We start from the raw sequence: 23,716 nt of genomic DNA, 5'->3' as shown, positions 1-23,716 counted from the left end.
TCTGTATCTTGACAGCAGTGGTGGATACATGAAACTACATAGATGATATAATTGTGTAGAATGTAATACTAATATTAATTCATGTTTCTAATACATAGAAACACCACACACACACACACACCCACACACACACACACACACACACACAAATGGCTACCAGAAGTGGAGAAAATTGAATCAGGACTACATTGTATCACTGTCAATATCTTGGTTGTGTTATTATACTTTGTTTTGTAAAATATTATCATTGGATGAAACTTAATAAAGTACACAAAGATTATTGTATTTTTTCTTACAACTGCATATGAATCAATTAATATCACAATAACAGTTCAGTTAAAAAGTGAGATTGACAGTAGGATCCCAATTTTGTGATCTGCTAACAGTGATTATTTTGGAGTTGTGGAATTATAGATGATGGTTTTTTTCCTTTGTATTATGCTGGATTCTCAAAAATATTCATAATGAGCATCCAAAGATGGTACTGTGAGAAAAATAAACTATCTGGAGGACTGAAGCAAGATGGCTGAATAGAAGTCTCCACTGATCTCCCCACAGGGACACCAATTTAACAGCTATCTACACAAATAAAGCACTTTCGTAAGAATCAAAAGTCACGTGAACACTCACAGTACCTGGGTTTCACTTCATGTCACTGAAAGAGGTGCCAAAGAGGTAGGAAAAACAGTCTTGAATCACTGGTGCCACTCCTCTCCCATTCCCCAGCAGCAGTGGTGTGGTGGGGAGAATGGTTCTGTGCCCTGGGGAGAGAGGGACAGCCGCCAATTGTGAGGTATTGAACTCAGTGCTGCCCTTGTTATAGCAGAAAGCAAAACCTGACTAAACTCAGCTGATGCCCACCCACAAAGGGAACATTTAAACCAGCCCTAGCCAGAGGCAATTGCTGATCCCAGTGACGGGAACTTGAGTTCTGGCAAAACTTGCCACTGTGGGCTTAAGTGTTCTGGGGCCCCAAATAAACTTGAAAGGCAGTCTAGGCCACAATAACTGCTACATCAAAGTGAGTCCTAGGGCTGAATTGGGCCCAGAGACAATGGATGGGTCGGGGAGGGGCAGGGAAAGAAGATGACCTACTGAGACACCAGCAAGGGCAGCAAAGAAAGTGTTGGCATCACCCCTCTCCTAACCCCAGGCTGCACATCTCATAGCTACAAAAGAGACTCCTTCTTTCCACTTGAGGAGAGGAGAGGAGAGACAGGGGAGGACTTTCCCTTGCATGTTGGATACCAGCTTAGTCACAGCAGGATAGGGCACTAGTCAGAGTCGTGAGGCCCTCTTTCCAGGCCCTAGCTCCTGGATAACATTTCTAGACACACTCTGGGCCAGAAGGGAACCTGCTTCCTTAAGGGAAGGGCCCAGTCCTGGCAGGATTCATCACCTGTTAACAGAAGAGCACTTGGGTCCTGAATAAACAGCAGTGACACCAAAGTACTATGTTGAGGGCTTTGGATGAGACTCAGATTTGCAGGCAGGTGAGACTCAGCACATTCCCAGTTATGGTGGCTACAGATCAAGGCTCCCACTGCTTGAGACAAGCAGAGGGAAAAGGGGACTCTGTCTTGCACCTTAGGTACAAGTTTTGCCACCAAGCAGGCTCTTGGGGACCCTGATTTGAGGAGTTCAAGAATCACAAAATGGGTACACAAAAAATAAAAAAAACAAGAAACTAAATCATATCATCAGAGAAAACCACCTTTGCTAAAAGGAAAACAAGAAGGAAGAAAAGACCAAAAACAACCAGAAAGCAAATAACAAAATGGCAGGAGTCTTTACTTGCTACTAGTAAAATTGGATGTAAGTGGACTAAACTCTTCAATCAAAAGACATGTAGTGGTTGAATGGATGAAAAAACAAGACCTATTGATCTGCTGCCTATAAGAAACACACTTCACCTATAAAGACACAAGTGGACTGAAAATAAAGGAATTGCAAAAGATATTCCATGCCAATGGAAACCAAAAAAGGAGTAGGAATAGCTATACTTACATCAGACAAAATAGATTTCATGACAAAAACTATTACAAGAGAAAAAGAAGGTCATTATATAATGATAAATAGGTCAATTCAGAAAAGGGATATAACAATTTTAAATATACATGTACCCAACACTGGAGCACTCAGATATATAAATAAAATATTATTAGAGCTAAAGAGAGAGATAGGCCCCAATACAATAGCAGCTAGAGAATTCAAACCCCACTTTCAGCATTGAACAGTTCTTACATTGGACAGAAAATCAATAAAGAAGCATCAGACTTAACCTGCACTATAGATTAAATGAATCTAATAGATATTTACAGAACATTTCATCCAATGGCTGCAGAAAACACATTCTTTTCCTCAGCACATGGATGATTCTCAAGAATAGATCATATGTTATGTCACAAAACAAGTCTTAAAGCATTACAAAAAATTGAAATAATACCAAGCATCTTCTCTGAATACAAGGAAATAAAACTAGGCATTAATAACAAGAGAAATTTTGAAAACTATACAAATTTATGGAAATTAAACAATATGCTCCTGAATGAGCAGTGGGTCAATGAAGAAATTAAGAAGGAATTTGAAAAAATTTTAAACAAATGTTAATAGAAAGACAGCATACCAAAACTTATGGGATACAGCAAAAGTAGTACTAAGAGAGAAGTTCATAGTTATAAGTCCCCACATCAAAAAAGAGGAAAAAAATGTCAGTGAAAAATCTGATGACGCATCCCAAAGAACTAGAAAAGCAAGAGCAAAACAAACTCAAAATTAGTAGGAGAAAAGAAATAATAAAAACTAGACAGAAATGAATGAACTTGAAATAAAGAAAACAATACAAAAGCTTGAGCTTGTTTTTAAAGGTTAAACAAAATTGACATACCTTTATTCAGACTAAGAACAAAAGAGAGAAGATCCAAATATATAAAATTGGAAATGAAAAAAGAGACATTACCAAACATTTAAAGAAGAACTAGTACCAATCCTATTCAAACTATTCCAAAAAAATAGAGAAGGAAATACCCAAACTTACTCTATGAGGCCAGTATCACCCCGATATCAAAACCAGACAAAGACACATAAAAAAAAAAGGAAACTACAGGCCAATATCTGTGATGAACACTGATGCAAAACTCCTCAACAAAATATTAGTAAACTGAATTCAACAATACATTAGAAAGATCATTCTTCATGACCAAGTGGGATTTATCCCTGGGATGCAAGGATCGTTCAACATAGGCAAATCCATCAATGAGATACATCATACCAACAGAATGAAGAACAAAAATCATATGATTATTTCAATTGATGCTAAAAAAGCATTTGATAAAATTCAACAACTCTTCATGATAAAAACCCTCAAAAAACTAGGTATAAAACAAACATACCTCAACATAATAAAAACCATATAAAACAGACCCATGGCTAGCATCATACTGAATGGGCAAAAACTGAAAGTCTTTCCTCTAATATTTGGAACACTACAAGGATGTAGTGAACACCCACTTTCACCACTGTTATTTAACATAGTGCTGGAAGTCCTAGCTAGAGCAATTAGACATGAGAAAGAAATAAAAGGCATCCAAATTGGAAAGGAAGAGGTCAAATTATTCTTGTTTGCAGATGATATGATCTTAAATTTGGAAAAATCTGAAGACTCTATGAAAAATCTATTCAAACTGATAAATTCAGTAAAGTTGAAGGATACAAAATCAACATACAAAAATCAGTTGCATTTCTGTATGCCAACAGTGAACAATCTAAAAAAGAAATTTAAGTAGTCTCATTTACAAAAGCCACACATAAAATTAAATATCTAAGAATTAACCACAGAAGTGAAAGATCTCTATAATGAAAACTATAAAACACTGATGAAAGAAATTGAAAAAGGTACCAAAAAATTGAAAGACATTCCATGTTCATGGATTGGAAGAATCAATATTGTTAAAAATTCCATACTACCCAAAACAATCTACGTATTCAATGCAATCTCTATTAAGATACCAAAGACATTCTTCACATAGCTAGAAAAAACAATCCTGAAATTTATATGGAACTACAAAAGGCTCAATACAGCCAAAGCTACCCTAAGCAGAAAGAACAAAACTGGAGGAATCACATTACCTGACTTCAAATTATACTACAGAGCTATAGTAACCCAAACAGCATGGTACTGGCATAGAATCAGACACATAAACCAATGTAACAGAATAGAGAATGCAGAAACAAATCCATACACCTACGGTGAACTAATTTTTGACATTAATAATCAATAATCAATACATGATGCTGGGAAAACTGGACATCCATATACAGAAGAATGAAACCAGTCCCCATCTCTCACCATATACAAAAATGAAATCAATAGATTAAAGACTTAAATCAAAGACCTCAAACTATGAAACTACTATAAGAAAACATTGGGGAAACTCCCTAGGATATTGGTCTGGGCAAAGATTTCTTGAGCAATACCCCACGAGCACAGGCAACCAAAGCAAAAATGGATAAATGAGATCACAAGTTAAAAAGCTTCTGCACATAAAAGGAAGCAATCAACAAAGTGATGAGATAACCTACAGAATGAAAGAAAATATTTGCAAACTACCCATCTGACAAAGGATTAATAACCAGAATATATCAATAGCTCAAAAAAACTCCATAGGAAAAAATCTAATAATCTGATAAAAAAAAAGTGGGGAAAATGTTTGAATAGATATTTCTCAAAAGAAGATATACAGATGGCAAACAGGCATATGAAAAGGTGCTCAACATCAGTGATCATCAGAGTAATGCAAATCAAAACTACAATGAGATGTTATCTCACCCTATTTAAAATAACTCATCCAAAAGACAGGCATTAAATGCTGGCAAGTATGTGGAAAAAGGGAACAGTCATACACTGTTGGTGGGAATGTAAACTAGTACAACCACCATGGAGAACAGTTTGGAGGTTCCACAAAAAAACTGAAAATTGAGCTACCATAAAATCCAGCAATCTCACTGCTGGGTATCTATCCAAAAGAAAGGAAATCAGTATATTGAAGAGATATCTGCACTCCCATGTTTGTTGCAGCTCTGTTCACGATAGCCAAGATTTGGAAGCAACGTAAGTGTCCATCAACAGGTGAATTGATAAAGAAATACAATGGAGTACTATTCAACCATAAAATATAATGAGATCCTGTCATTTGCAACAATATGGATGGAATTGGAGGTCATTATGTTAAGTGAAATAAGCCAGGTACAGAAAGACAAACATTGCATATTCTCACTTATTTATGGGATGTAAAAACCAAAACAATTGAACCCATGGAAGTAGAGAGTAGAAGGATGGTTACCAGAGGCTGGGAAGAGTAGTGGGGGTGTTTGGGGAGACGTGGGTTAATGAGTGCAGAAAAATAGAATGAACGAATGAATAAAGCCTAGCATTTTATGCACAGTAGGGTGACTATAGTCAATAATAATTTAATTGTACATTTTAATACAACTGAAAGAGTATAATTGGATTGTTTGTAACACAAAGGATAAGTTCTTGAGGAGATGGGTATCCCATTTTCCATTATATGATTACTATGCATTGTGTGCCTGTATCAAAACATCTAATGTATCCCATAAGTATATACACGTGCTATGTAGCCACAAAAATTAAAAATAGAAAACATAATTTAAAAAATAAAAGCTAAAATAAAGTATTTGATCTGACCATCATTGTAACAATGTTTTGGAGCAGTATAGAAAAAGTAAGACTGAGGCTAGGGAGACCAATTGATTCTAGTAATACCTCTATTACAGCAAAGATGGACAAGAAAGAATTTTGAACTTCCAATGTCATTTCTGCCACTATGTAGGTCTGTGTTCTTTCCTGGTTTCACAGTTTTTAAAGACACCTTCTCTACTGAGTAGAAGGCATAATTCACTAGGTCATACTGTTAAACAGTTTAGCTTTTGAAACGAGATTACAATTGAGCTTTAACAGCATGGATTTGAGCTGCACAGGTCTACTTACATGTGGATTTTTTCCACCTCTGCCATCCCTGAGATAGCAAGACGAACTCCTTCTCTTCCTCCTCCTCCTCCTCAGCCTACTCAACATGATGACAATGAAGATGAAGACTTTCATGACGATCCACTTCCACTTAATGAACAGTAAATATGTTTTCTCTTTATTATGATTTTCTTAATAACATTTTCCTTTCTCTAGCTTACTTTACTGTAAGAATACAGGGTACAATCATATAACACAAAGTGTGAGTTAATCAACTGTATTATCAGTAATGCTTCCAGTCAACAGTAGCCTATTAGTAGTTATGTTCTGGGGGAGTCAAAAGTTATATCTGGATTTTCAACTGTGCAGGGGGGTCAGTGTCCCAACCCCCATGTTGTTCAAGGACCAGTTGTATTTGTGAACCTACATTTCTAAAATATATTCTTGTTTGAAGTACAAGTAAAGGAATACTAAAGAGATAGAGCCTACATATGTTATTTAGCAGGAGGAGGAATGGTAGAATGGAGTTTGAAAAGTGTGACCAGTAGCCCAGGTAAAAGGTAATGAGAGCCTGATATGTGTAAGGCAGTTGCTGTAAGAGGTGGACAGGAGGGAACAGCCATAAGATGTGTTAAAGAACAGAGATTTGATTGTATCTGTAAGGAGATTTAATGCAGAGAGTTGGTTACACAAGTGAGAGAGGAGCTGGGAGTGAAACAGAGCTCAGTGAAGGACTCCAGAGACTGGCAATAGTAAGAAGCTTGCACCAGCCTTCAACTGATGAAACAAGGGCTTCAGCCACACTACTGAAGCCAGGATTGCCCAGAGGAAGCTGAAAGTACAGTAGCTTTCCTGGCAAGAGCTAAAGCCACAGATGTAGCCCCAACTGGAAAATCTGCCGACATCAGAGAGAAAGGGTGAAAGCACCCTAGGTTCTTTCTCCTTCTAGTGCTCCAGTCTCCTACCAATGCCAAGTTCAGTTGAGGTCAGATGACTTGAGAGCCTGGGAAATGGAAATGTAGCCCCTAAGACACAGAGTAGAGCTGGAGAAGGGCATGAAACAAATCTGATGGCAAACATGCCCAACACTGACATAGTCCATCTATTTCACTACTCAGCATTCATTCTTACCTCATATCCATGTCTAACAAATTCACGTCTTTGCCAGACATGAGACAACTATCCATGACACAACTCACCAGCTCTCTGCAACAAGGGGAGGAACAAAGTCTGATTTGTCATTTTTCTATCTCAAGTCCAGATCTCCAGGCATTATGGAATTCCTCCTGTAAATAGCAAGTGTGGCTCCCTGTAGTCTGGTGACTTATAAATTAAATTACCAAGTGCTTATTATTAACACTCCTTATACAAAATAGTAGGAAAAAGGTTGTTGATTAACACACACATAGTAAAATATGCCTGGTAGTTACAATTCTTGTTCTACAACTGGTCATGTGGCCATAGTATATACATATGACTTTCTTCTTCCACCACATGTTTTGTTTCTTCTTGCCCTTGTAACCAGCATGTTGGTTGCCATTCTTTGCTCAGTGGGGTAATCCAACCCTTTATTCTTACAAAGTCTGAATCTTCGGTGGTCCTGTACTTAATTGGGTTGCTGTAGATTTTAATTGACTTTGACTATCAGACATGGAAGTACTAAAAGATGCACCCATATATCTCCTGGGTTTCAGCCATAGTCTTTATGCTCTTATTGTGTAGCAGCAAACCAATTTCCCATTATTAATCATGACCAATCACTTCAACCAATATAATTCGCCCTTCCTTTGCTTGTTGGTTCAGTGGTATAAGGAGCTCCAAATGCCAGGTGAGAGCCTCAACTTCTAGTTTATAACGAGGCTGGGTGGAAAAAATTTCTTCTCTGGGAACAAAGATTTCTAGACTAGTAGAGCTGAAGGTTGTGGACAGGAAGTGAAAATTCTGCAAGTGGATTATTAGATATAATAGTGAGAAAAGCCATTCCCATTCCTGCCCCTTAATTCCTGAACCCATGCATTCTACATAAGGGAGAGACATACCATATATTCATCACTGGTTCAAAGCATGTGCTCCATCCTGGGGGATGTATACAAGCTCCACAGAATGTGACCTCCCAGGTGATACCATAAGCCATTTCACCATTTAATCAGGTCAGCAGCTCCTGAGTAACGGGGTGCATGCTAAGATCAGCAAATTTTCATGGCATGGTTTACTACTGTATTTTCTTTGTAATAAAATATGTCCCTTGGACAGAAGCATTGTTATGTGTGATAACATGATGGTGAATTAGGCATTCTATAAGCCCATAGATGGTGGTTTTGAGAAGACATATCCACACCCATAATAGTAACAACAAACGGTGGCTCCTCCATGACAGGAAAGGGTCAAATGTAATCAACTTGTTACCAAGTGACTGGTTGGTTCCCCAAGAGAATGGTGCCAAGTTAAGAGCTTAATGTTGACCTCTGATTTGGTGGGCTGGGCACTCAGTAGCAGAGTGGCAGAACATTATTGGTTAAAAAAAAAGTCCACATGCTTGAGTCTTGCTAGTCTCTAGCAGCAGGGTTTCTCATTGGATAAAACTAGCCACAGGCTGACACAAGAAACAGAAGGATGCAGCCTGCAGGGGATTAAATACTTTTGAGTAGAGCAGAGGATTGGCAGGGAGCAGTTCTGAAAGAAAATAGGCCTGGTTTTCCGAATGCAGAGTAAGAGAGAAAGTGGCTTCCCTATTTTCTATCTTGGGTGACTAGGTGGATAGTAATTCACTAAGCTGAGCACATAGAAATTTGGGAACGTGTTGAGTTTAAGGTGCCTGTGGGATGTTGTGGTAGAGCTGCCCAGGATGCAGTCTGAAGTTGAGGAGAGAAGTCTGTGATAAAGATATATAACCAGGTGTCAACAGAAAGTAAACAGTCATGAAAAATTACGGGAGTGAGTGAATTCACTCAGGGTCGATGTAGGATGATCAGAGACCAGAAACAAAGGTTAGCTATCACCAACATTTGAGTGAATGGTGATGAAAAAGACGGCTGTGAGGGAGAAGTTAGAGTGATGTTTCAGAAACTAAGGGAGACAGGGCCATCAAGAAAAAGTGGGTGATCAAAAAGGTCAAACTCATCTGCGAGGTCAAGTAAAATAAGCCTGAATATAATCAAGAGCAATAAGAGGCCACTGATGACCATTGCCTGGCTGAAATAGAAATGAATAGTCTGAACCAAATCCTTGATTTTGCCTCTTTTCTTTACTTCTCAGAGCATCTGTCCTGAAAGTTTTATCAATTTGAGGGAAAATAACTTCCAATTCAAGGTTTAAATGTACACCTCTGAGCAAGAACTCTGATGCTCTTGGTGGGGAGTCTGGGCAGGGCATGTAACAGGGAGAGAAGGGGATGGAGGCAAGAATCCCTCTCACCAATCTCTTTGCTGCCTACTGGAGAATGGAAAAGGTCAAACAAGCAATTAATTCCCTGTCCCTCCTGGGAGCTGTGAGAATTGTGGTCCTGTTGTTCTAGCAACAATTTTCTTCTTAGGAAGAGTGCACGGAATGCACTTACTCCATCTTATTGAAAAGTTAAGATAATAACAATTTTTTTTTAGTTTTTTAAAAGAATTTTTAAAGCTCCAAATCCCACCACAATACCATTATTTTTAAAATATGTTCTTGCATAAGTATACTTTGTACATGGTTGTAATCATAGCATGTGATTTTTTTCCCCAAATTAGAGTCATAACATAAAGAAAAAAATCTTTAGAATTTTGAACGATCTCCTTGAAATCCTTAGAACTAGGAAATCTTGCCTTTGAAAACTGAGAGTATGTTAAATTTTTAGTCCTTAGAAATCTGAAAGAAACTTTAGAGATGATCTTACCCAATCCTTTGTTTTAGAAATGATTTGATTGAGACGCAGAGTGGGAGAATGGACTGATTTAAGGTCAGAAAGTAATTGATGGTAGGATCTTCTCTAGGACCTTGGTCTTTAGAGTCCAGTTTCCAGCACTCTTGCCACCATCACAGCTCGGACTCCAGCAGCAGGTTTGTTTAGCGCAATTGTGATTAAAGTGCCATGTATCACATGTACACCTCTTCTTGGAGATAGCAAAATTAGCCACAATAGTCTGTAGCTTTTACCTTCAAGAAATAGGATCTACTTACCCATCCTTTGAATCTTGTGACTTGCTTTGGCCGTAATATTACGGAAGTGATGTATAATTGTTAGCCTAGGCCTTAAGAAGGTTTGCGGCTTCTTCCCTCACACTCTTAGAACCCTAGGATCAACCCAGGGCTAGCCTGCTGAATCATGAGTCATCGTTGCTGCCCTGCCAAACACCAACTATGTGAGTCTGTCCTAGATCATCCAGCCTCCAGCCAACCTGCCAGCAGAGATTAGTAGAGCCTGCCCAGACCAGAAGAACTGTTCCATCAACCTGTAGAATCAAGAGTGAAATAATTGGTTGTTTTAAAGCACTATGTTTTGAGGTGGGTTTTTTTGTTTTGTTTTGTTTTTTTTACATTGCAAAAGCCAACTGATGCATAGGTTTCTTCATTGTGCTGATAACCCACTCCATTAGAGTAAATCATACTTCATGTCTCATGATTTCTTGAATCAGGAGGTGAGGAAATGTATTTTTTCCTGCCTTAATTTTTGTTTTATTATTTTCATTTAGATATCTAAGTTTCAAAAGACAATTTATAGAATAATGTTTTTGGACATGCAAGTCTATGTTCAGCTCCTTGCAAGCCATCTGCTTTGAAAAGAACGGTTGGTAGAGTCCTTTATTTTTACCAACAATCTCCCCTTCTCCTGCCCACATCTCAAGACATTCAACAAAGATCTGTACATATGGATCAAGGTGGGACTAAAAGGGGGAAGGAGGAGGAAGGTAGCTTTACTGTGAGTTAGGACACAGCAGTGATTTTTTTTCTTAGTTTGAATCTAGCCTGAAGCTTCTAAATAAACACTGCAGAAGTATCTCCCCAAGTGGTGCACTGAGGAAAACAAAACAGAATGCATATATTCCTGATCTGGAGCATGGCAGATGAACAGACTGGAAACTCCTACTCCTGTCAAAGGCTTTAGGGATTTATTACTCATAGCTCTTCATTTCCATGGTATCTCTAATTTGATACAAACTAACTCTTTATAAAAACCAGCTTATAGAAAATGTCCATATTTGGTGGACTAAGTAATAAAGTTCATGTACTTTGAACATTCAGTGATTCAATCTTGTAATCAAGTTTGATATTTGGTTCAATGAGATTGTACCAAGAACTGAGCCTGGGCTCTGCAGCACAGCAAAACATTAAGCTGGATGATATTTGAGTGTTGCAATTACACGCCTACACTCTTTCCCAGAAAGGAGAGGTGGAGGGGGGCGGGGGATTATTATCTTTTATACATTTAGTCCCTGTAATCACACTCTGGTTAATAGAGATGTTTTCTTTTTATCATTTAAATACACTTCAAAGATAAATCAAAAGTCTTTAGACTACAAAGTTTGCAGTGAGCTGTTTCACCTCTTTCTTGGTTTCTGGTTCCACTTCTCTCCTCTTTACTTCCACCAAGTTCCTCCAACAAGAAATAAGAAATGAAAAATGATGAGTGAGATGACAGATCACGTTGGTGAGCTTGACTTAGTCAGTTCACAATGTATACGTCTATCAAAACATCATGTTGGACACTGTCAGTATGTACTATTTTTATTCGTCAAGTACACCTTAATAAAGCTGGGGGGGGAGACAAAAAATAATAAATGTTGTTGCCTTATCAAAAAAAGAAAGAAAATAGTCACATTCAATGACACAGAATCTAATTAATGATAATCATGAAAGATCCCTCTGGCCACACTCAAGCTCTAAGCAGAGGTTCAGAAGACAAGAAAAACGACGAGTGTCCACCTTTTAGGAACCATCATTTATTCAATGGTTTATTGAGCACATGATCGTGTGCCAGATCAGGCATGATGCAAGATTATGAAGATTTAGAGGTGAACAAAAAAAGATCCTTATCTCACTCCTAGGGAATAGTCGAGTTTTCCTTGCATCAACCTGATTTCCATAGTTCTTCCAGTGACATCTTTAGCTATAGGTCTGTACCAAAAGAAAAGTTGCCTAGTGACATAATTTCTTTACAAATAACAATAATTAATAACAAAAACAATAATAAAATAGCTAACACTTACCTTGTGCTTACTGTGTGCCAAAAAGTGTTCTACGCACGTTCATATATTAACTAATTTCATCTCCAACAATCTTTCGAGTTACTATTATTCTTCCTTTTAAAAAAATATAAGGAAACTGAGGCACAGAGAGGTTAAGTAATTCACACAGATTCAGACTATTTGCTACACTATTCTTATTAAGACAGAATACTCTAGAGTGTTGTTATTTTTTAATAACAAGGGTTGAAAGAGAATGGGATGTTTTTAATCATAAGTAAATCAATAAATTTCGATGTCAAAATACCCTGTTCTCTAAGCATTCAGTCTAATCGAGATTTAATAATCTAGACCGAATCTTTTCCACTTAAACAGATGCTCATAAAAGCCACATCCAAAGAAAAATAAATTGCAGAGTGTGCTGACTTTTCTTAAAAACTGTGGCTGATTTTCAGTCAGCCTGTCCAAATCTCTTTTCAAACTTTCAGCCCATAAGCCAGTACATCTGCTCCAATATCGAAGTAGGATGTCAAGCCCCTAATATTCCCAGAAGAAATCAGGGGAATTTGGCCAAATGTTTACTAGGATTTCCTTGTAGGCATCTTCTTCCAAATATATGAAGATCCCCAGTTGGGGGTGTTCTAAAGAGGCTCAGATTCAGTGATTTACTCCAATTGCCAGAACATGTACCAGATGAGCCATTATGTCCTGTCTCTTGCATGTGCATGTGTGTACCTGAGCCAGGTGGGTAAATACTGAAGAATGTTTTGCTTAAACTTACTCTGATCTCCTGTAAGTAACTGCAATCCTCCATCTGACACCTGGAGCCAAGAGCATTCTGTAGGCAACAACTGCCTACCTGATTTAATACGCAAACCAGCATACAACTTGCTTGCTCTCAAAGACATGTCAGTATGATATCTCCCAAACTCTCCCAAAGATAATCTTTGAAAATAACAATGATGCCTGGGTGCGATGGCTCTTGCCTATAATCCCAGCTATTCAGGAGCCTGAGGTAAGAAGACGGCTTGAGTCCAGGAGTTTGGGGCTGCAGTGAGTTAAGATCATGCCACTGCACTCCAGCCTGGGTGACAAAGTGAGACTCTGCCTTTAAAAAAATTAAAAAATTTAAAACAACGATGATGTTGGTGATGATAGTAAAAGCAGACCTTTATTGACCTCTTATAATATGTCAGGCTTCACACTTAATGCTTTATAGCATTTATAGTTTTTTAAAATTTAAATTTCACAATAATCTTTTTTCCCAAAGAACTTTATTTTTTATAATTCCAACTTTTATTTTAGATACAGAAGGTACCTGTGCAAGTTTGTTACATGGGTATATTGCATGATGCTGAGTTGGGAGTATGAATGATCCCATCACCCAAGTAGTGAGCACAGGACCTAATAAGTAGTTTTTCGACTTATGTTCCTCTCCCTCTCTCCCACTCTAGTAGCCTACAGTGTCCATTGTTCCTATCTTTTTTTTAACCTCTGAACTTTTTATTGTCCTCCTACTCTCCAAAGGGTCCCCTGCTTCTGCTGGCTTAATATCTCAGAACTTTGGTGTGGTTGGTCTCAGACACCACTTTGCCATCCACTATCTGGCGGGCGGTGGTCTTTTGGATGGTTTGGATGGAGTTGCTGTCCAGGGCATCACCAAGGTTGAAGTTCTTGCCATCTTCCAGCAGGCGGCAGTAGGTGGTGATCTCAGCCTCCAGCTTGACTTTGATGTTCAGCAGGGCCACCTATTCCTGGACCTAGCGCCGTCCCTCTGCCCTGGTCTGCGCCGGCTCAGACTCCAGGTGCAGCAGGATCCCGTTGAGCTGCTCCTTCTGCAGGGCGTAGCGGGCCTCCACCTCCCTCAGGCTGTTCTCCAAGCTGGCCTGCAGATTTCTCATGGAGTCCAGGTCGATCTCTGAGGACTGGACTGTACGTCTCAGCTCTGTGAGCATCATCTCAGCAGCTCCAACCTTGGCGGACTGTGTGGTGCTCTCCTCAATCTGCTGAGACCAGTACTTGTCCAGTTCCTCTCAGTTCTTCCAAGCCAGCACGTCGTATTGGGCCCGGACGTCTGCCATGATCTTGGCAAGGTCCTGAGATTTGGGAGCATCTACCTGCACGGTCAACCCAGAGCTGGCAATCTGGGCTTGTAGGACTTTCACTTCCTCTTCGTTGTTCTTCTTCATGAAGAGCAGCTCCTCCTTGAGAGCCTCGATCTCTGTCTCCAGCTGCAGCTGAGTGACATTGGTGTCATCAATGACCTTGCGGAGCCCACGGATGTCGCTCTCCACAGACTGGTGCATGGCCAGCTCTGTCTCATACTTAACTCTAAAGCCATCAGCAGCAAGACGGGCATTGTCCATACTGTCCACCGTATTTGTGAAGAGCTGAGCCCTCAGGTCCTCCATGGTCTTGACATAATGGCTCCAGTCTCTGACCTGGGGTTCCTTCTTCTCCAGGTGCTCCTGGATTTTGCTCTCCAGCTTCCGATTCTCGGTCTCCAGGCCCCTCATCCTGTCCAGGTAGGAGGCCAGGCAGTCTTTCAGGCTTTGCATGGTCTCCTTCTCGTTCTGGATGCCTCCCATTCCTGCTAGACCCCCGGCCATCCCCGTGGCCAGGCCCCTGGACCTCATGCTCCCCCGGAAGCTGGTGGAGCGGGACACGGAGATTCGGGAACCAGAGCCCCCCACGCCTGCATAGAGGCTGCCTGCACTGCTGACTGGCTGGGTGCCATAGCTGGGCACCTGGACAGAGCCCCAGGACCGGTAGTTGGTGAAGGTGGAGCAAGTGGTGAAGCTCATGCTAACCGGGGAGGAGAGTGAGAGGACAGGACTTAGGCTTTGTCGATGACCCATTGTTTCCATCTTTATGTTCACGAGTAACCAATGTTTAGCTCCCACTTATAAGTGAGAACATGTGATATTTGGTTTTCTGTTCCTGAGTTAATTTGCTGAGGATTATGGCCTTCAGCTGCATCCATGTTGCTGCAAAGGACATGATCTCATTCTTTTTCATGACTGCATAATATTCCATGGTATATATGTACCACATTTTCTTAATCCAATCCACCACTGATGGGCTCCATAAGGTGGCTCCATGTCTTTGCTATTGTGAATAATGCTGCAATGTACATACAAATACATGTGTCTTTATGGTAGAAAGCTTGATTTTCTTTGGGGTATATACCAAGTAATGGGACTGCTAGGTCAAACAGTAGCTGTTTTAAGTTCTTTGGGGAATTTCCAAACTGCTTTCCACAGTAGCTGAACTAATTTACATTCCCAACAACAGTATATAATCATTTCCTTTTCTCGGCAGCCTCACCAACATCTGTTATTATTGGACTTTTAATAACAGCAAACAACCTTTAAGTAACCAGTAGAGCAAGATTTTCAAATTTGGTATGTGTAAAAATTACCTGGGAAGCTTATAAAAATGTAGCTTTCCAGGCTCCACTCTAGAACATCTGATTCAGTAGGTTTAGGGAGTGGTGTGAACATCTTTTATTAAAAATAATAGAAAACTGGTGAAAGTGACTGAAATCAATCTAATCCAAATAAATAAAATGTATTGTGCTTCTACTAAGTCCATATGGAAATTAACAAGATAGAGTCTTTGTTGTTCATCTTATAAAAAGAATAACAATATTGAACAAATCCTTTCCCAAGAAGTAAAAAGTATGTGTTGATTGTGTGACAGATTTGGGAAAAAGCAAGTGAAACTAACAGGGAAGGAAAAGATGGGAAAAGGAGGGGTCAAAGAAGGGGAATGTTCTATCTCTTGCTGTATACAAAACCACTAAGAGACTTAATGGATTAAAAGGCAAAAATCATTTCATTTGTTTATAAATCTGAAATTTGGGCAGGGCTCAGTGGGGACAGTTTGTCTTTGCTCCATGTGTTGCCATCTGGGGTGGCTTAACCTGGCCCAGGGAATCTACTTCCAAGATGGCTCACTCATATAGCTGACAAATTGATACTGGCTATTGATTCCTCTTCATGTTGGGCTCTCCATAAGGTGGCTTGGGCTTCCTCACAGCATGGTGGCTGGGTAATGAGGGTGATAATCTCAAAGGACAAGAAGTAGAAACTTCCAATTTCTTAAGGCCTAGCCTCAGAAATACGCACATTGCTTCTATCATACTCAACTGGCTAAGCAGTCACAGATCCCAGATTCAAAGGAAAGGGATATAGATTTCACCTTTTAGTTGTAGGAGTGCCAGAAAACATTGGAGCCATGCTTTAAAATTGCACAGGGACAGACAAAGGAAAGACTGAGAACATGAAAAACAAACTTTGCCTATTTTGCTAAGGCCAGTTCAACCAGGAAGAAAGCAAACACTCCTTCCTTGGTTAGTCAAGAAAAACCATTCCAAGTAGAGTTAGCACACTTTCTAAGATCTTGTCACAAAAATGGGAAACATGGGAGATTTTCCCTACATACTTAAATGGAAAGAAAGTTCTTTCAAATGTCACTCTTATTTCCCAAAATACTTTCTTCTTCTTAACAAATATTGAATGTGCTTACATGCCAGTCACTGTACTAGATGTAGGGGATATCAAGATGAATAAGACATAGTCTTTGTCCTCAAATATGAATAGTTAGAGGAAATAATCATCAGAGTCATGCTACACACACATAAAGCTATTTTGGATGCCCATAGGAGAGACAGATAGGTGGGTGGACCAGCTCAAATCCCACTTTCCTTGGGCCATGGATCCCTGAACAGGATACCAGTTCAGGTATCCTGATCTATGCTGTCACTACTCCTTGTATCACAGTACTTTATTATATATTTGTGAGACTATTTGATTACCATCTCTTTCCCATACAGGATCATAGAATCCTCTTGAATATTGGGCCAGCTTTAGTGATTCACTTCTAATGAAAGATACACAGAACTGACTCTATGTGACTTCAGAGGTTAGGTTACCAAAGTGTCTGCCTGGCTCTCTTCCTAGCTATACACACCTTGGAGCTCTGGTGCTGCCATGCTGGAGAGATCACACTGAGAGATGAGAGAGACAGACAGAGAGAGAGAGAAAAAGAGAGAGAGAGAGAGAGAGAGAGAGAGAGCTTGAGAAGAGAGAAAGACAGAGAGGAGCTTGAGAAATCCCAGCTATTTTAACTTCAGCTGTTGGAGTCTTCCAGCATCAACCACCAGATGTGTGAGTGAACAAGCCTCAGATGATTCCAGTCCCCAGCCTTCAAGCTGCCTTAGCTGATGCTGCGTGGAGCAGAGACGAGCCTTCTTCTCTGTGTCTGCATCCTATCTGAATTCTTGACCAAAAGAATTCGTAAACATAATAAATGGTTGTTTTATGCTACTAGGTTTTGGAGCGTTGTTATGCAACCATAGTAATTAGAACAGAGAAAGAAGCAAGATTCAGACTTAGAGGCACTTTACATGAATGAGGGGGAGTTTGTACTTTCCCTAGGGCTATGGAGAGATATGGAGAGATTTTAGCCAGAAGAAAGGGACAGCTCTATTTGAGTTTTAGAAAATAACTCTGCCTGGGAACAGTGGCTCATGTCTATAATCCCAACACTTTGGGAGGCCAAGGCAGGGGTATCACTTGAGCCCAGAAGTGCGAGATCAGCCTAGGCAACACAGTGAGACCTTGTCTCTACAAAAAAAAAAAGTCTTTTTTTTTTTGAGACAGAGTCTTGCTCTGTCACCCAGGCTGGAGTTCAGTGGCACGATCTTGGCTCATTGCAAGCTCTGCCTCCTGGGTTCATGCCATTCTCCTGCCTCAGCCTCCCGAGTAGCTGGGACTACAGGCGCACGCTGCCACGCCCGGCTAAGTTTTTGTATTTTCAGTAGAGAGGGGGTTTCACCGTGTTAGCCAGGATGGTCTTGATCTCCTGACCTCGTGATCCGCCCTCCTTGGCCTCCGAAAGTGCTGGGATTACAGGTGTGAGCCACTGTGCCTGGAAAAATATTTTTTTAGTTAGCCAACTGTTGTGGTGCATGTCTGTAGTCCCAGTTACTTGGGAGACTGAGGTGGGAGGATTGCTTGAGCCCAGGAGGTTGGGGGTGCAGTGAGCTATGATCGCACCACTGCACTCTAGCCTGGGTGACAGAGTGAAAACTCGTCTCAGAAAAAGAAAATAAGAAAAGAACTCTGGCTACATGCAGTGGGACTCTCATGGGAGACTGCATAGGACATTGGTAAAGATTAACACTTAGAGTCAGAATGATGAGGGTCAAGTTCCAGTTTGCTACTGTGTAATCAATGGCATAGTCAGTTAACCTCTTTAAATCTCGGTTGTATCATCTATAAATTAGGAATAACAACACTCCCCTCTCAGTGAAGAATGTGAAGACAGCTCAAATGTGGTCACTGGACATGTATCATTTCAAGCCTACTTTTCCACTTTCAATTAAACTGGCTGTTGGGGGAAGTTGGTCACATGACAATTCGAAATGATTGTTGAGATAATAATCTCTTCATCACAAATAATGCCAGTAAAGACTAAGTCTCTGATTCTAAGTGGCTTATTCAAGTTGAATTACTTAGAAATATACTCAACAATTACAACAATGTAATTGTTAGGACCAAGAGTCACGGTTTTCCAGTGATGATAAGATAGGATGTCTTATGATGACTAAACTGTGATGTAAAATTTTCAATTCCAAGAGTTGACTCTTTCCCAACACTGGGTGATTTTCTTCACTTGTTAAAAAACTAGTCATTGACGTATCATGGAGCATATTTTTAAATCACCTCCAAGTACTGCATCTGAATATGATGAAATATGTTCAGAGAGGAATATGACGAAAGAACAGATCAGTAATATATTTAATGCTGCTTCCCAAGCTAAAACATTCATCCCTCTAAATTTTTCTGATATGTGATTCAGCTTAGCATCTGACAAAACATTAATTTTTAGTTAGAATCCTCTTCATAATTTTTTGGTCTATCTTTAATCCAGTATCAAAACAGGTAAATGCAACAAACACATGACGTCATTTCTACATCTCAAAATTGTGAATTAGGACCTTCTAAATAAGTATAAAAGGAGGAAGAAGAAGCAGCAGATAAATATGGTATTTTGCCTAAAACTCAAGCTATTCAACATTCAGTGAGATAGAGATATGGCAAGGAAAGGTTACAAATGTCATCACTTTCTCTGTTATGAAACTATTGTCAGTATCTCATTGGTAATAATTACGCATTTTTTTCATTTTACAAATAGAAATGTATCTTTTAATTAAAAAATTGTTGGTCCTAGTGTGTCATTATTGCATTTGATTCCAAATGTTTGAAAAAAACTATACAGATGGTGATGACACAGGCAGTGGGTTAGATCGCTCCAAAATAGTGTAAATGAGAAGCAAAGAGAACCAAGGAAAGATCCCAGGGAACACCCACATGAAAGAAACAAAGAGTCAGCGAAGGAAACTGAGAAAGGAGAGGCCAGCAATGTAGGAGGCAATACAGGAGAAAGTGTACTCATGGGATCAAGGAGAAGAAAGGGTTCAAGGAAGCTTTGCTAGTCACAGAGAGGGAACAATGTCAAATGTTTCACAAGTCACCGGACATAAGTTGAGAAGGCTTACCGAAATGAGTTAGCATCACTGAACTCAGTAAGAGCAGTTTCAGCAGCGTGGTGTGGCTGGAAACCCTTCTGCTTGAATTGAGGTGTGGGTGGGAACAATACAACAGAAACAGTGAGTGTGGAATACCTTTTCTAGATTCTTGGCTAAAAATGGAAGGTGAAAAATGGGATATTAGCCAAAAAGGTATACAGGAGAGAGAGAGAGAGAGCACACAGCATTCCTAAAACAAAAATAAATTAGTATTTAAATACTGACTGAAATCACTTAATATACAGGGAGTGTTTTAAATAGAACAAATGTTTCAAGAGGCTGGAAGGGATAGCATCCAGCTCTTGATACAGAGAATAACCTCAGAAAGGAAACTTCTTTTACAGTGATGCTGTGGTTTGGATATGGTCTGTTGTCCCCATCTAAACTCATGTTGAAATTTGATCCCCCATGTAGTGGTGTTGGGAGATGAGGCCTCGTGAGAGGTATTTGGGTCATAGGACTGGATCCCTCATGAATAGCTTGATGCTGTTCTCCCAGTAGTGAGTTCTCACTAATGCAAAACTAGATTAGTTCTTGAGGGAATACATTAGTTCCTGAGAGAGCAAGTCGTTATAAGGCAATGTTTTTCCTCTTGGTTGGACCTCTTTACCTCCTCCACCATGTTGTAATGCAGCACAAAAGCCCTCACCAGAAGCTAGGACCACGTCCTTGAACTTCTCAGCTTGCAGAACTACGAGCTAAATAAATCTCTCTTTTTTAAAATAAATTACCCAGTCTCAGGTATTCTTTTATATCAACACAAAGTGGACTGAGACAAATGATGGGAGGAAAGTAAGAAAGAATGATTAAAAAGGCAGTTAAAAATAAAAAAAAATAAAAACTGCAATCGGTGTGAGCAATGAAACAATACTGGCTATGAGTTGATAATTATTGAAGCTGGATGATACATACATGAGGGTTCATTATACCATCCCCTCAAGTTTTGTGTATGTTTAAAAGTTTCCACAATAAAAACATTAAAAAAAAATGATAAAAAACCCTGGGGTAAAAAATTGCTGTTACTTGGGGGATAGCTTAAGTTTCTGATGTGAAGTTGAGGAAAAGTTGTCTGCTGAGAGTTAAGGTTGTGGGTTGAAGGTTTAATAAGATTGGTGAAAGTTTGAAATCACTGCTGTGGGAGAAAGAGTTGATGATCCAGCTGAGGTTAGAGGTCTTGAATTTCCAGTTGCAAATATTTGTGTGTTGTAAGATTTTTCTCTAGGAGCTCTCAAGAGCACAAGTGTGAGAACTGTTGGGGAGATCCATAATTGATTTTTGATGGGCTGGTGCAACTGTAGATTAAGGGAAGCATCAATAAGAAAGATTTAATGTGATGGGGCATGTTGCTTCCCTCCCCCTTCATGAAAAAGTTATTGTGTTTTTTGTTTGTTTGTTTGTTTTTAAGTAGGAGAATAGTATAGTAGTCTTGAAGTTTTGAGTTTGATTCTGATGGGAAAGAGAGAAAAACTAACTTGAGAGGTAAGATAGTTTTTCTTTAAAAAATATTGTCTCATGTATTATCATATAATATTGATCATAACTGTTTACGAGGAAACTGAATGATAGTAAAATAAAATAATCCAAATGCACTTTCAGAAATATTTTAAAATTTAAACCAAATATGATTTTAAGTACTTATAAATTATTTATACTAAAAAACTAGTATCTATCTAGAGGAAAAACCATTTCAGATATTGACCTCCAAATTTAGCAATCTTTCTGGTATTTCCACTGATGGCTTTATTTCCCATTCTAGATTTCAAACTATTATTTTAACTCATATTCATTTTATTTGAAGTTTTCCATAAGTTATTGGGGTACAAGTGGTATTTGGTTACATGAGTAAGTATTTTAATGATGATTTGTGAGATCCTGGTGCACCCACCACCCGAGCAGTATACACTGCAGTGTATTTGTAGTCTTTTATCCCTCGCCCCCTCCCACTCTTCCCCCTAAGTCCCCGAAGTCCATTGTATCATTCTTACGTCTTTGTGTCCTCATAGCTTAGCTCCCGCATATTGGTGAGAACATACGATGTTTGATTTTGCATTCCTGAGTTACTTTACTTAGAATAATAGTCTCCAGTCTCCAGTCTCATCCAGATCATTGCAAATGCTGTTAATTCATTCCTCTTTATGGCTGAGTAGTATTCCATTGTGCACATATATATATATCTCTCTCTCTCTCTCACAGTTTCTTTATTTACCGTTGATTGATGGGCATTTTGGTTGGTTCCACGATTTTGTAGTTGTGAATTGTGCAGCTATAAACACGAGTGTGTGCAAGTATCTTTTTCAAGTAATGACTTCTTTTCCTCTGGGTAGATACTCAGTAGTGGGATTGCCGGATCAAACGGTAGTTCTACTTTTAGCTCTTTAAGGAATCTCCACACTGTTTTCCATAGCTGCTGTGCTAGTTTACATTCCCACCAGCAGTGTAGAAGTGTTCCCTGTTGACCACATCCACACCAACATCAAGTGTTTTTTAATTCTTTGATTATGGCCATTCTTGCATGAGTAAGGTGGTATTGCATTGTGGTTTTGGTTTGCATTTCCCTGGTCGTTAGTGATGTTGAGCATTTTTTCTTATGTTTGTTGACCATTTGTATATCTTCTTTTGAGAATTGTCTATTCATGTCCTTAGCCCATTTTTTCATGGGATTGTTTGTTTTTTTCTTACTGGTTTGTTTGAGTTTGCGGTAGATTCTGGATATTAATCCTTTGTCAGATGTATTGATTGTGAAGATTTTCTCCCACTCTGTGGGTTGTCTGTTTACTCTGCTGACTGTTCCTTTTGCCGTGCAAAAGCTCTTTAGTTCAATTAGATCCCAGCTATTTATCTTTGTTTTTATTGCATTTGCTTTTGGGTTTTTGGTCATGAAATCCTTGCCTAAGCCAGTGTCTAAAAGGGGTTTTCCAATGTTATCTTCTAGAATTTTTATAGTTTCAGGTCTTAGGTTTAAGTCCTTAATCCATTTTGCTAACTCAGATTTAAATGTACTTTTAAAGAAGATTAATTGTTGTACATCTTCCACATTCTACCAATATCTTCATAGCCTAAGAATCCCTTGAAACAGAATGACCTACACTCCATTTGGGACCAGTGACCACTGACAAAATCTCAATTTGCTGTATATCCACCTCCCCTCCTTGTGTTTACATTTTGTAAACTGGATCCTGAGGTTTAAATATTGTGGGCAGTGGGTTACTAGTAACCAACATGGCAAAATACTATAATGCTTCATTAAACAAAGCTGTAAGATAAGGTTAATATAACTAGGGAATAAGGAAGCCTGTGCTATGAGCAAAATGAGGGTTAGTGGAAATCTTGGTGCACTGTAACTAGTTTGCTTATGCGTAAATTTATTTGTTTATATTGTTTCAAGATGGGCTGAATTGTATCGTTTACATGACAAAGTTGTCAGCAATTTCCAGTTTGCACTGTAGATTTTTGGAGGGTGAGACATCTGTGAAATTCTCTATAATGAAAGCCAGCAGTTTTTAAAATGATATGATTTCACTGCAGTTCAGATAATCAGGGACTAGAAAAGTCAAACCAACCCTCCCATTCATGACAATTAACAAAGCTGGACAAAATATAAAAACCATCTTCATAAAGGCATCAGAAAACTAAAAAAAAAAAGTGAAAAATTACAGTGCCAAGATGGGGTGAAAGCAGAGGTTCCAGAAAGTAAGACCGTCACTGGGACCTTGTTTTCTCTTGGGGTGTTTTCTCATTTCAGGAGAAGACTAAGTAGTTGAGACATTGAATAACATTATTAGCAGCTTCGCAGGGCTGGGTAGACAGGGATTGGAGTCTCCTTTAGGGTCCCTAAAGGGGACCTAAAGAAGATATTCATTTTTCAGACTTTAGCTCAGCTTTGAATCATTACCCCAATCACTAGACTTGAATTGAAGCTATTCCCTATTGCTAGTGCCAACAAGCACTTGATGGAATCAAGCATAAATCCTC

The 23,716-nt window shown here is 39.2% G+C and overlaps 1 protein-coding gene and 1 pseudogene across 1 annotated transcript in view; one reads left to right on the top strand and one right to left on the bottom strand.

The window, feature by feature from the left end:
- The window catches only part of SLC9A7 (solute carrier family 9 member A7), a 1,149,612-nt gene that overhangs the window by 766,228 nt on the left and 359,668 nt on the right, over window positions 1-23,716 (top strand). The gene's annotated exons all lie outside the window — the stretch shown is intronic.
- LOC126945622 (keratin, type I cytoskeletal 18-like) lies at window positions 13,695-14,981 on the bottom strand (annotated as a pseudogene).

Source organism: Macaca thibetana, chromosome X (genome assembly GCF_024542745.1).
Source record: "Macaca thibetana thibetana isolate TM-01 chromosome X, ASM2454274v1, whole genome shotgun sequence".
Lineage (NCBI taxonomy): Eukaryota > Metazoa > Chordata > Mammalia > Primates > Cercopithecidae > Macaca > Macaca thibetana.
Note: the sequence above shows the minus strand (reverse complement) of the source record. Positions and strands in the feature narration are given on the sequence as shown.